The following is an 11,394-nucleotide window of genomic DNA, read 5'->3' as shown; positions in this document are numbered from 1 at the left end:
TCAGCAGTGGAGTGATGGAGAGATAACCCATAAGCCAGTGCTCTGTGTGCCAAGCCATCTGACAGGAGTTGGCCGGCATTAAAGCTACTGGAGGCTGATATATTTTCTCTCTGTCGCTCTCTCTTCCTGCAGAAGCTTAGATGGGCTGCCCATTTTCAAAGTCTTACAGCCTGTATTATTTCTTCAGGCAGTGATCCATCTAGCAAATGGCTTCTTAAAGTCCAGTCAGTTTCATCCTCTTCTTTACCTCCTCACTGGTCACATGGTCCAGGAGCCACAGGGATTAACTGTGCCCTGTAAAGAGGAGACTCATATTGTGATTATCAGAAGGAGAGAGGGAGCTGAAAAAGGGGAATAGGGATGCTACTGGACTGTAACCATGCCCTTGACTCTATCTTTTGGGGCTGATACTAGTAGCAGGGGGTGGATTAAAGGTATTACTCTGACAACCTGGACCATTGGAACAGACATAAATGCTACCATATCAACCCATGCACACATCACTGCCTTCATAATCCCCAGCATCCACCCTGCTGTGCTGACAGACAAAATCCCCAAAGTGCACAACTAACTGCGAGTGACCGTGACTATTTCAGCAGTACGGAGATTAGCTTTAAAGAATAAAGATGCAACATTTGTAAGTTGATTTTTAGTGGCTGTGGGAGGAAGGATATCTTAGACAAAACTTGCACTGCGTTTGTTGAAGTATTTCCAGGATAATGATTCACATTCAATTAGTGAGAATTAAATGGGATTTTCCAGTTGACCTGAGGGAGGTGGGTGGGTTTTGAACCTCCTAATTGGAAAAAAATAGGTGATGTTCCTGTAATTGTGAATAATCTGTAGTGCAGGAAAAGTGTGCTGTCTCAACTTCATGCTCAAAGATGAAACCATCGGAATAATAAATATATTTTATGTTGATACTTTTGTTATTTTTCACCTAATTTTCTCCCTCGCTCACTTTTTCCAGTCTTTGGATGCCTGCCTCTCTTGTGCTCTGCCCTCATTTGCTGCCAGGTTTCCTTGACAACAAGCTGCAATACATAAACTGGGCAGCGTTCAGGGAACGTAGCACTGCAAAACAGAAAGTCGTTCTCGTTATCTCTCATCCCTTGCATGATGCTCCCATGGTCCTCGGCTAGGAGCAGGAATCTCACAAGCAAATGGATTGTTTTTCAGTGTTCATCATTTTAAATCAGAGAAGAACAAAATCTTCATTCACTAATTTTTTTTCTTTCAGTGAGATGATGCACTTGAACATAGCTTCAGTACAGAGCATTAAACTGATGGGCTGCATACAGAGTTTAATTTTATTGCTAATTTTCAATCCTTATCCCCAGTTGGGCATTATATCCACATTTTATGATCTTCAAACTCATAAAAAAGAACACACTCTGGATAGAAAACGTCTATAAATGCAAAACAACAAAATTACAATGAATAATGTCTGAACAACAATTTCTGCAAATGCTGAGGAGAGGATGTAAGGTAAAAAATAAGTGTAAAAAAACAGTGTATTACATATTAATTTTTAATTTAAACAAAAGAACTAATACATCACTAACGTTACTTAATTACTCACTAGAGTAACTTGCTACACTACATTTGCATTACTCCACAACATAATATAACACTATAAAACTTAGGATACAGTCTCACACATGAAGACATGCTCAAGATTTTTTTTCTCCACACTTCACACCTGATGGCTCATCACTTCCTTTGTTACCTGTTGAAGGCCCTGGCTCTTAGCTGGGGTGAGCATACGCAGCTTTAACATCAATCTGGGTTCTTCAGTAGCTTTGTGTTTGCATGATGTCTTTGCACATGAGTTCTGGCTGGGCACAGTTTGCACTTTGTCGTCACTTTCTTTCCTGCAATAAAAATGACAGCAATATTTATATCTCCACTCTGCAAGAGTTGTGCAGCAGACTGCTCGAATACTCTCCTCCTTCCTGCACATGAACTGAATCAGGTGATTGTAGTGCAAGCTTGCAGGAAAAAAGGTGTGTTTGAATTTTTCTTTCTACTCACCCATATTGATGCAAGTAACAGCATAATTGCTTACTGTAATATGATTACTAAACTTTATACAGCAATGTGTTAAACTGCAAACTCTTTTGCAACTTGCAAAAGAAAGCTTTAGTGTAAAGTAGAGCTTGAAAGTTTTGGACTTTTAGAAATGCCCCTGTCAGATTTCTGGTAATTTATAAGAGAAAGAGTTCTTTTGTTTCAGTAGAATTTTGTTTGCTCCAATATAATTTTCCTACTGATAAATTCATATTAGTAAACACAACATGCTACTGAAAAATATGATTTATACTTGCTGAAAATGCTAATGGAACTGCATTAAAACCATAAAGTGACCCAAACGGCTGAGCGGTAGTGTTCATGAATGAACACACACACACATACCTTCTCCGGGCTGTCACTGCCACAGTCTGCCACTCAGCTGGAGAATGAGCAAGACTTTATTTTCCAGCTGCTTCAGATGTCTGGAAGATTGTGGACACATTTTAAACTTTGTTCTCTTGTGAATTGTTTATAATTTGGCACAAATTGAAAAATTCATTCATCTGTTCAGGAAAACAAGACAAGTTTTAGAAGTCTGACCCGAACAGGTGAGCAGAAAAGTTAAGTGAAGCCTGCTCCACCAGGCCCAGGATCCTGCAGCAGCCACCAGGCCCAGGCTCTTCCAGCAGCCACCAGGCCCAGGCTCTTCCAGCAGCCACTAGGCCCAGGATCCTCCTGCTCCACCAGGCCCAGGATCCTGCAGCAGCCACCAGGCCCAGGCTCTTCCAGCAGCCACCAGGCCCAGGCTCTTCCAGCAGCCACCAGGCCCAGGCTCTTCCAGCAGCCACTAGGCCCAGGATCCTCCTGCTCCACCAGGCCCAGGATCCTCCAGCAGCCACCAGGCCCAGGCTCTTCCAGCAGCCACTAGGCCCAGGATCCTCCTGCTCCACCAGGCCCAGGATCCTCCAGCAGCCACCAGGCCCAGGCTCTTCCAGCAGCCACTAGGCCCAGGATCCTCCTGCTCCACCAGGCCCAGGAGCGTTAAGATGCCGCCTAAGAGGAGCAACGTTAATGAGGAGGAACTGGAGGACATAAAGAAATCCCTAAACTTTATGTCTGAAGAAATAACAACAATTTCAAAACAACAAAAACTGATACTCAATTTAATGGATGATATTAAAGAACTAAGAAGGCAGAGCGAGGAAAAGGACAAGAAGATTGCTATGCTGGAAGGACGGGTGTCAGATCTGGAACAATATTCAAGAGTAAATGATGTGATAGTGACAGGACTGGAAACCAAGCATCAGACATACGCACGGGTAGCAGCAGCAGAGAGAGGGGAGCCACCCGAGCAAGAGCTACGCTCTTTGGAAGAGCAGGTAATGGCCTTCTTTAAAAGCAAAGGTATAGAAATGGACAGTAAAAATATTGAGGGATGCCATCCTCTTCCGAGAAAAAATCAAATACCTGCCATTATCATTCGTTTTGTTAATAGAAAACAGAAAAAAGAACTGCTCAAGCAAGGAAGAAAGCTAAAAGGTACAAATGTTTATTTAAATGAACACCTAATCAAGAAAAATGCAGACATTGCAAGACAAGCAAGAATATTAAGAAAACAGAAGAAAATACAGTCAACTTGGACGTCAGACTGTAAAATATTCATTAAGTTAAATGGAACACCAGAGCAGGCTAAGGTTCTAGTCATCAAAGAGATGACGGAACTAGAAAAATATAACCGATAAATGCAAAGCAGTGCTAAATATGATGTGACCGTCCAAGTGCACAACCAACGCAGATGTCTGACAATTTTCAACTAACAACTCATATAGATATTGAAAATAAGACATTGATGTATGACAGCAACATAGATCCTGATTGTAATTTCTTTAACAATAAGACAAATGAATGCAATTATTATACAAATGAGCAACTTAAAAAGGAATTCAAGGTAGAACAGGGTATAACAATGGTTCACTTTAATAGTCGAAGCTTATATGCAAACTTTCAATCCATCAAAGACTACATAACACAGTTTGAACAGCCATTCAATGTGATAGCCATATCGGAGACCTGGATAACTCCTGGAAAAGAAGAAGACTTTAAAATAAATGGATATGAATTCCTTCATGTAGACAGGATCAACAAGAAAGGAGGTGGGGTGGCACTTTACATTGATAAAAACCTAAAGTACAAAAGAATGGGAAGAATGACAACTGTTATTGATGGAGTGATGGAATGTTTATCAGTGGAAATAATTATAGAAAAAAGGAAAAACCTAATTGTCAGTTGTGTATATATAGAACACCAGGATCTAAGATTGAGGTATTTAAGGATAATATGGAGGACTTATTTACAAATATAAATCAGAAAAGAATGTTTATTTGTGGGGACTTTAATATTGACTTATTGAATCCAAATCATAATAAGAGTACAGAAGAATTTATTGATTCCATGTACAGCATAGGTTTATTTCCACTGATAACAAGACCGACCAGAATAACATCTCATTGTGCAACTCTATTAGATAATATATTTACAAATATAATAGAAGGAAAGATAAAAAGTGGGCTGTTAATCAATGATATAAGTGACCATTTACCAGTCTTTGCATCGTATAATTGCCATTATAAAGTGAACAACGATGGACATAAGATTATTTACAAAAGAATAAGAACAGAAAAGACCTTAAATTGTCTTAGAAATGAACTTTTAAAGCAAGATTGGAATATTGTATATGAACAAACAGAAGTTAATAAAGCTTACGAAGGATTTTTAAGAACATTTAACACATTACTTGATAAAAACTGCCCAGTAATTGAAATCAATAGGAAACACAACTATGCAGGAAGACCATGGATGACAAAAGGACTACAAAATGCCAGCAAAAAAAAGAATACCTTATATCGAGAATTCATAAAAAAGAGAACAATAGAAACTGAAATGAAGTATAAAACTTACAAAAATAAATTAACTAATATAATGAGATCCTGTAAAAGAGAGTATTACATTAAAAGGTTAGAACACAATAAAGATAACACAAGAGATATATGGAATGTATTAAACAGAATAATCAAAAATGAATCAAGGAATAATGATTACCCTGGGTACTTTATAGAAGGGACAAGAAGTATTAATAACATGGAAGAGATAGTAAATGGCTTTAATGAATTCTTCGTAAACATAGGGCCAAAACTGGCAGAAGAAATAAAGGTTGATGGAATAGAAAGGGACACTGGTGAAAATATTGAAAGGAATAGTAGCTCAATGTTTTTAAGAGCAGTGGAAGAGAAAGAGATTTATGACATGGTTAGAGGACTTAAGAACAAAACCAGTACAGACTGGAATGATATTGATATGGTAACGGTAAAGACAGTTATTGATGGTATCGTAAAACCATTAAAATATATATTCAACTTGTCGTTTCAAAAAGGAGTTTTTCCACAAAAAATGAAAGTTGCTAAAGTTATTCCCATTTACAAAACCGGTGAAAGACATAATTTTACAAACTATAGACCAGTGTCAATACTCTCCCAGTTCTCTAAGATACTGGAAAAACTCTTCATAAAAAGATTTGACAGTTTTGTGGAAAAATATGAATTAATGACACATAGTCAGTATGGGTTCAGAAACAACAGATCAACAGCTTTGGCACTGATAGATTTAATGGAAAAGATAACGGAATGTATGGATAATAAGAGGTATGCGCTCGGAGTTTTCTTAGATCTAAAGAAGGCGTTTGATACTGTTAATCATGAAATTCTATTAAAAAAACTGGAAAAGTACGGGTTTAGGGGAGTGGTTTTGGAATGGTTAAAAAGCTATGTAGGGAATAGGCAACAATATGTACAAATAAATGAATATAAATCTAATTTGATGGATATAGCTTGTGGAGTACCTCAAGGTTCAATACTGGGTCCAAAAATGTTTATTATGTACTTAAATGATATCTGCAGAGTATCGGAGATTTTAAAGTTTGTAATATTTGCAGATGACACAAATATACTGTGTGCAGGTGGGGAATTGCCACAGGTTTTGGAAATGATCACACAGGAATTAACGATATTAAAGAAGTGGTTTGATATAAATAAATTATCATTGAATCTCGATAAAACCAAATTTATGCTGTTTGGAAACCAAAAGAAAAACATCGAAGTAGAAATATGTGTTGACAATGTATATTTAGAAAGAGTAAATGAAATAAAATTTCTTGGGGTGATCATTGACCACAAGCTCTGTTGGAAGCCACACATTACTTATGTTCGGGGGAAATTGGCACGGGGCATTGCCGTCCTGGGAAAAGCAAAGCATATGTTGGATCAGAAAGCACTGCACATTTTATACTGTGCTTTACTACTGCCATATATGAGCTACTGTGTAGAGGTCTGGGGAAACACATACAAAAGTAACACACAAACAATAACTATAATACAGAAAAGGGCCATTAGATTAATAAATAATGTAGGGTACAGGGACCATACAAATGCACTCTTTGTCAAAATGCAAGCTATTAAATTCCAAGACTTGGTGAAGCTTAAAACAGCGCAAATAATGTATAAAGTCAGAAATAAATTGCTTCCCAAAGAAATCTGTAAATTGTTCATAGAAAGAGAAGGTGGGTATAACTTAAGAGGGAAATGGAATTTAAAAATACAAAGTGCTAGAACAACTTTAAGAACTATGTCAATCTCAATTGCAGGAGTTAAATTATGGAACAGTCTAACAGAAGAAATAAAAGACAGTCAAAACATAAAACAGTTTAAAGTAAAATATAAAAACCTAATTTTAAATAAGTATAAGAATGAAGAAAACGGGGTTAACCCAGGACGGTAATGTTGCTGGTAATGGTGTTGCGGTTCTTTTTTGGTTGTTTTTTTGTTTTTTGTTTTGTTTTGGTTTGTTGTTTTTCCATAACTTGTGTATCTGCAAATATACACATTCTGTATTTTTCATATGAAAGAAACTATACTGTGGTGGGGCTTGCTAATTTCTTGTTTTTGATTTATGTATGTTATGTTTTGTTTTACTTCATATGTTTATATGTTTCATATGTTGTTTGTTTAATTTAAGACAAAAAAAAAAATTAAATGAATGAGAGGTAAAACTTGAGGGGGTAGGGACAAATAAGTAAATACTTCAGCCTACTCCTTTTCAAACAAATAATGGAATGATATTTTGTAATGATTGTGAAGGCACATGTTTGAAATGTTTGAAATAAAAATGAACTGAACTGAACTGAACTGAACTGAACATACACCCACCCTACCTGACGTGACCTTGCTTTCCTGACATTCTTTCCAAGATCTGGGGAAGAGGAAAGGTATCTGCTGATTGGAGGTTTGGCCCATGAAACAGAATGGATGGAAGAAGCCCTGCTGTGATTCATTTGCACACACAAACTGTCTTAGAGCGCCACTGACAAAGTATTAAAACAGGCGGTGAACATAAATCTGTCTGAATTCGTTTGGCTACTGGTCAGTGCTGTGCAGTACATTTCCCAGACTTGCCTTCTCTTCCTTTTAATCTTCATTAGAAGCAAACCTTCAGACATGATGGTGCATCGGTTATTTTTACTGTAGTGTATTCCTATCTGTGGTGTTCGACATTGCAAACACCTCTCTGGCTTGGGTTCCCTTTTTCACAATTGTCAAAACTCTTTAAGCTCCCCCGCAGAAAAGGCCTTCAAACAGGAAGCTGTTGACAGGTGAGGTCATTTAAATCACCCCCCCCCCCCCCCTTTTTTTTTTTTCATTGACCTACTGCATCCTTCCTTTCATTACATTCACAACAATCAATGCTCATAATTATTGAAATGGCTCCTTTGGACTGTGTTTTGAAAGGTTACCGAGTTCTCTTATATCACACCCTGCATCGCAACTTGGGGTCTCAGTGCTCCACAGTGGCCACCGTAATAATGCCAGTTCTCACTGCACGTCCTGGTGCTGTGGAAAGAAAAAGAAAACTCAGACTCATTGTTCTGTGAAGGAAACTCAGATGCAAGGAGAGGAAAGGCTGCAGGGGAAGAAGTACTGACCCACATTTTTGCTACAGTGTGCAATGGGATTCGAGGCCCAACCTGACCATTTAACTTTAATAGCATGTAATCGGAACAATGTGTGTTGATTGTATGCCGCCGGAGCAGATTAACCCAGATTTGTAGTGCAGGGGTCAAGGGTTTAGTTTTTTTTTGGGTTTTTTTCCCCAGTAGGTTTTCATCCCATGGGTGCCTGTGAGTCAGACACCTGTATATTGTGTGAGAGCTTCTCTTTACTTATAACTTGAACCCATATATCTGCAGTGATATACACTAAGGCATGAGTGAAGAAACATCTGCTTTGAATTTAAATAAATACAGTGACTTGGTGATGACTATAGTTTTTCAGTGTTGGTGGATGCTACATATGACTAAAGTGAGGATGGGCCTGACACTCAGGGAGCTTACATCTGCTGAACACTTCTGATTGTGTTAAACATTTCTGTAACTGAATGTATTTTACGTAACGGTGAAGGAAAAATACCCAAAAGAACGTGTCAAAACTGGAATAGTGCTTGCAGCATTGGTGGTGTATTGGAGAATCTGCCATCAATATCTGGGAGTGCATGTGTGTCCACTGCAAGGTCAGAGGTGCAGAGAGACCTTGGACTGCATGATTTCCTTTTGGTATCTCAGCATTAAGACCTGTCGTAGATGACACCCCGGCACCAGTTGCTAGGGATTGTTGGGAAAAACTGTATTTCCACACTGGTTGGTAAGTAGCTGTTGGGTGATGTTGGCAGTTGCTAGGAGAAACTGGACACAAAAAAGTGTCTGGTACTGCTCAGCAAAACTTGTAATTGGGTGACCTCAGAAATCTAAAAATCATTGTTTGCATGGAAGATGATGACTTGTGTGCAAGCACTCATTAAGTACTAAAGTAAAAGTTGTGCCCTTTGAAACATGTTGGTTGCACCAGTAAGGCCACTTGGAAAGTTATCAGACTTTTTGAAGTTATTAACATTTTGAAACAAATTATAAATTGTGAAAAGCTTGAAACAATTTGAACACTTGCCAAATGCAGTGCAGAGAATTTGGACATTCAAGTTGTCCTTGATACAGCATATGGCTTCAAAAAGCTGGTAAGATAGTGTAAACATTGAAACATGAACGTTCTATCCCAACCAACTTTAACATGAAAATAGCTGGTTGTAGGCTTGTAATTCCAACATGGATTAAAAGGGTTTGCGAGGTGATCCATCAAGCATGTATTTAGAATCATCCTGATCCCTTTATCTGGGATTTACACCAAATAAAAGTCCCTGGTGACGATTTGTTGTTGAACATACAGGGGAAACAATATAGTTTACAAAAAAATTAAACGCTAAAGCCATCATATATTTGTTCTGTCGAACATGGAACCTGTTAGAATAGAAGAACTGCCTCTATTGAAATGTATGAAAGGACTGCATATTCTTCAGAGTGAACGTGGCCTCATTTTTTTTTTTTCAAGTAAAAGGAATGAATTTAATCACTGGAAAGTCCTAATCAGCGTCTATGTGTAGAGTGGGCAGATTACAGCTGATGAGCATTGTAGAGAAAGACTTGTTTGTTAGCTTGATTTCATAAGCATGGCGGGTGTTTGGGTGTGTGTTTGTGTACACTTTTAGCTGCAGAACATAAAGCACGCAGCGCTCGATGGTAAGCATGTGTTACTGAGTGACCAGATGGATTTCATGGGCACATGGGGCCGTGCGTGCGTCTTCTGCTACAGGAGCTACCCCGGGCTCAGCTGGCTTTAATCAACACAATCATTTAGCCCTCGTGCGGGCAGTCGGTGCATACTGGAGCCCCTCAGCAACACTCCCTTTCACCACTGCTCTCTCAACATCCCTCTGCACCACATGGTGTGATAGCATATATATTTACATTGTCTCTCTTGTGCACACAGCAGTAACAAGATACACATGCGCGATTCTACACTCATTCTCACTCTGTTCATTCACTCAATCCAAACACCTACACGGCTTGTAGACTATACTCAGCTTCAGGGATAATCAGAGGTTATTATAACTTTAAGAAATCACTTATAATTTCTGCATGTTATAACCATTTAGGAAAAAATGCTGAATTATTATGAAGTTAGAGTAAAAGTGAGTGCATCCTGTAAGACAAGTAAAGCCATAATATTATTGCTATTATACTCCTAAAGCTTGCACACATACCACATTATGTGACCGCACACTATTAAGATGTGTCCATAATTTAGTTATTATGCTGCTACGCCTTATTAACTCCTGACCATAAGTTATTGATCCTGTAATTTTTTCCACCCACCAGATGATAGTCGTGATGCACCAAGATCAAATGTCGGTGTCTCAGGATAACTAATAATAATTAATATTGATGTGTAATAAACAATTTTGGATTGCTGTTTCCTATTTAATGGGCTATTTGGGATTTTTTGTGGTTGAACACTGATTTGGATGTTGAATACTGGCTGGAGTTTTGAAGCTTCAGTATGTTGCTCAATCAGGCTTAATAGTAGACTCAGTGATTCATTACTACAGAAACAAATGACTAATTCAACTGTTTATAGGTTTCAGCTTGTACCAGATTGAATTTGAATGTTTTAGGCTGTAGTGAGAGGGTATGTAGGGTGAGAAGTTTATTCTGCAGCCACAATATGTCTTTGTCCGCTGTGACATAGATGGGAAATAGAATGGATTGAGAAATTAAGATTGGGTTCCTATCATTTTAGCCTGGGTGTAATCTCCTCTCACTTGTTTGTATATGTCTCATAGCTTCCTGCGGACAGGGCTGAGTGTTGCTTATCAGCCGAAGCACCAGGACAGTCCCGACCCAGCCCTGAATGTATGCATCTTAAGGATGCTTTGCCTCGGTATCTAAACCGCTAAAGGATGTAACCCACTGGACAACAGTGTAATCCATGTGACCGTACGCTGCAGGATAACTTTTACGGCGCCCCCTCTCAGCTGGGGGACAGGATGTTGCAAAGGAAGAGCTGCTTGATTTAGCGGGGGAAGTAAATCAGTGTTACAACATGTTCGACCCTTCCCACCATATAAGAGGCAGCTGGACAAGGAGAGTCACTGTGTGGTTGGATGGAGCACGAGGCACGTGTGGTTCACTGACGCTATATAGTTCTCCACATAGACCTGTTGGATGCTTGTGGAGAAAAATCCTTAAAATCTGGTCCGTGCTTGCTAACTTTTATCCTCATCTGCCCATGAATGTGTTGACAGGTGTTCTGCTGCCTCTTAAATTTGCTGTTGCTTCTTGTTTTCTGAAACATTAAGACGTGATAACCACTGTTATTTGTGTTGGAATGAACAGTGGCTCAGAACAGACTGTTCTAACTTACTGTAGTGATAAACAGGAAGTGTTTG

The sequence above is a fragment of the Diplotaxodon limnothrissa genome, linkage group LG19, assembly GCF_057381915.1.
Source record: "Diplotaxodon limnothrissa isolate DT_005_m linkage group LG19, D_limnothrissa_male_GT1.1, whole genome shotgun sequence".
NCBI lineage: Eukaryota > Metazoa > Chordata > Actinopteri > Cichliformes > Cichlidae > Diplotaxodon > Diplotaxodon limnothrissa.
Note: the sequence above shows the minus strand (reverse complement) of the source record.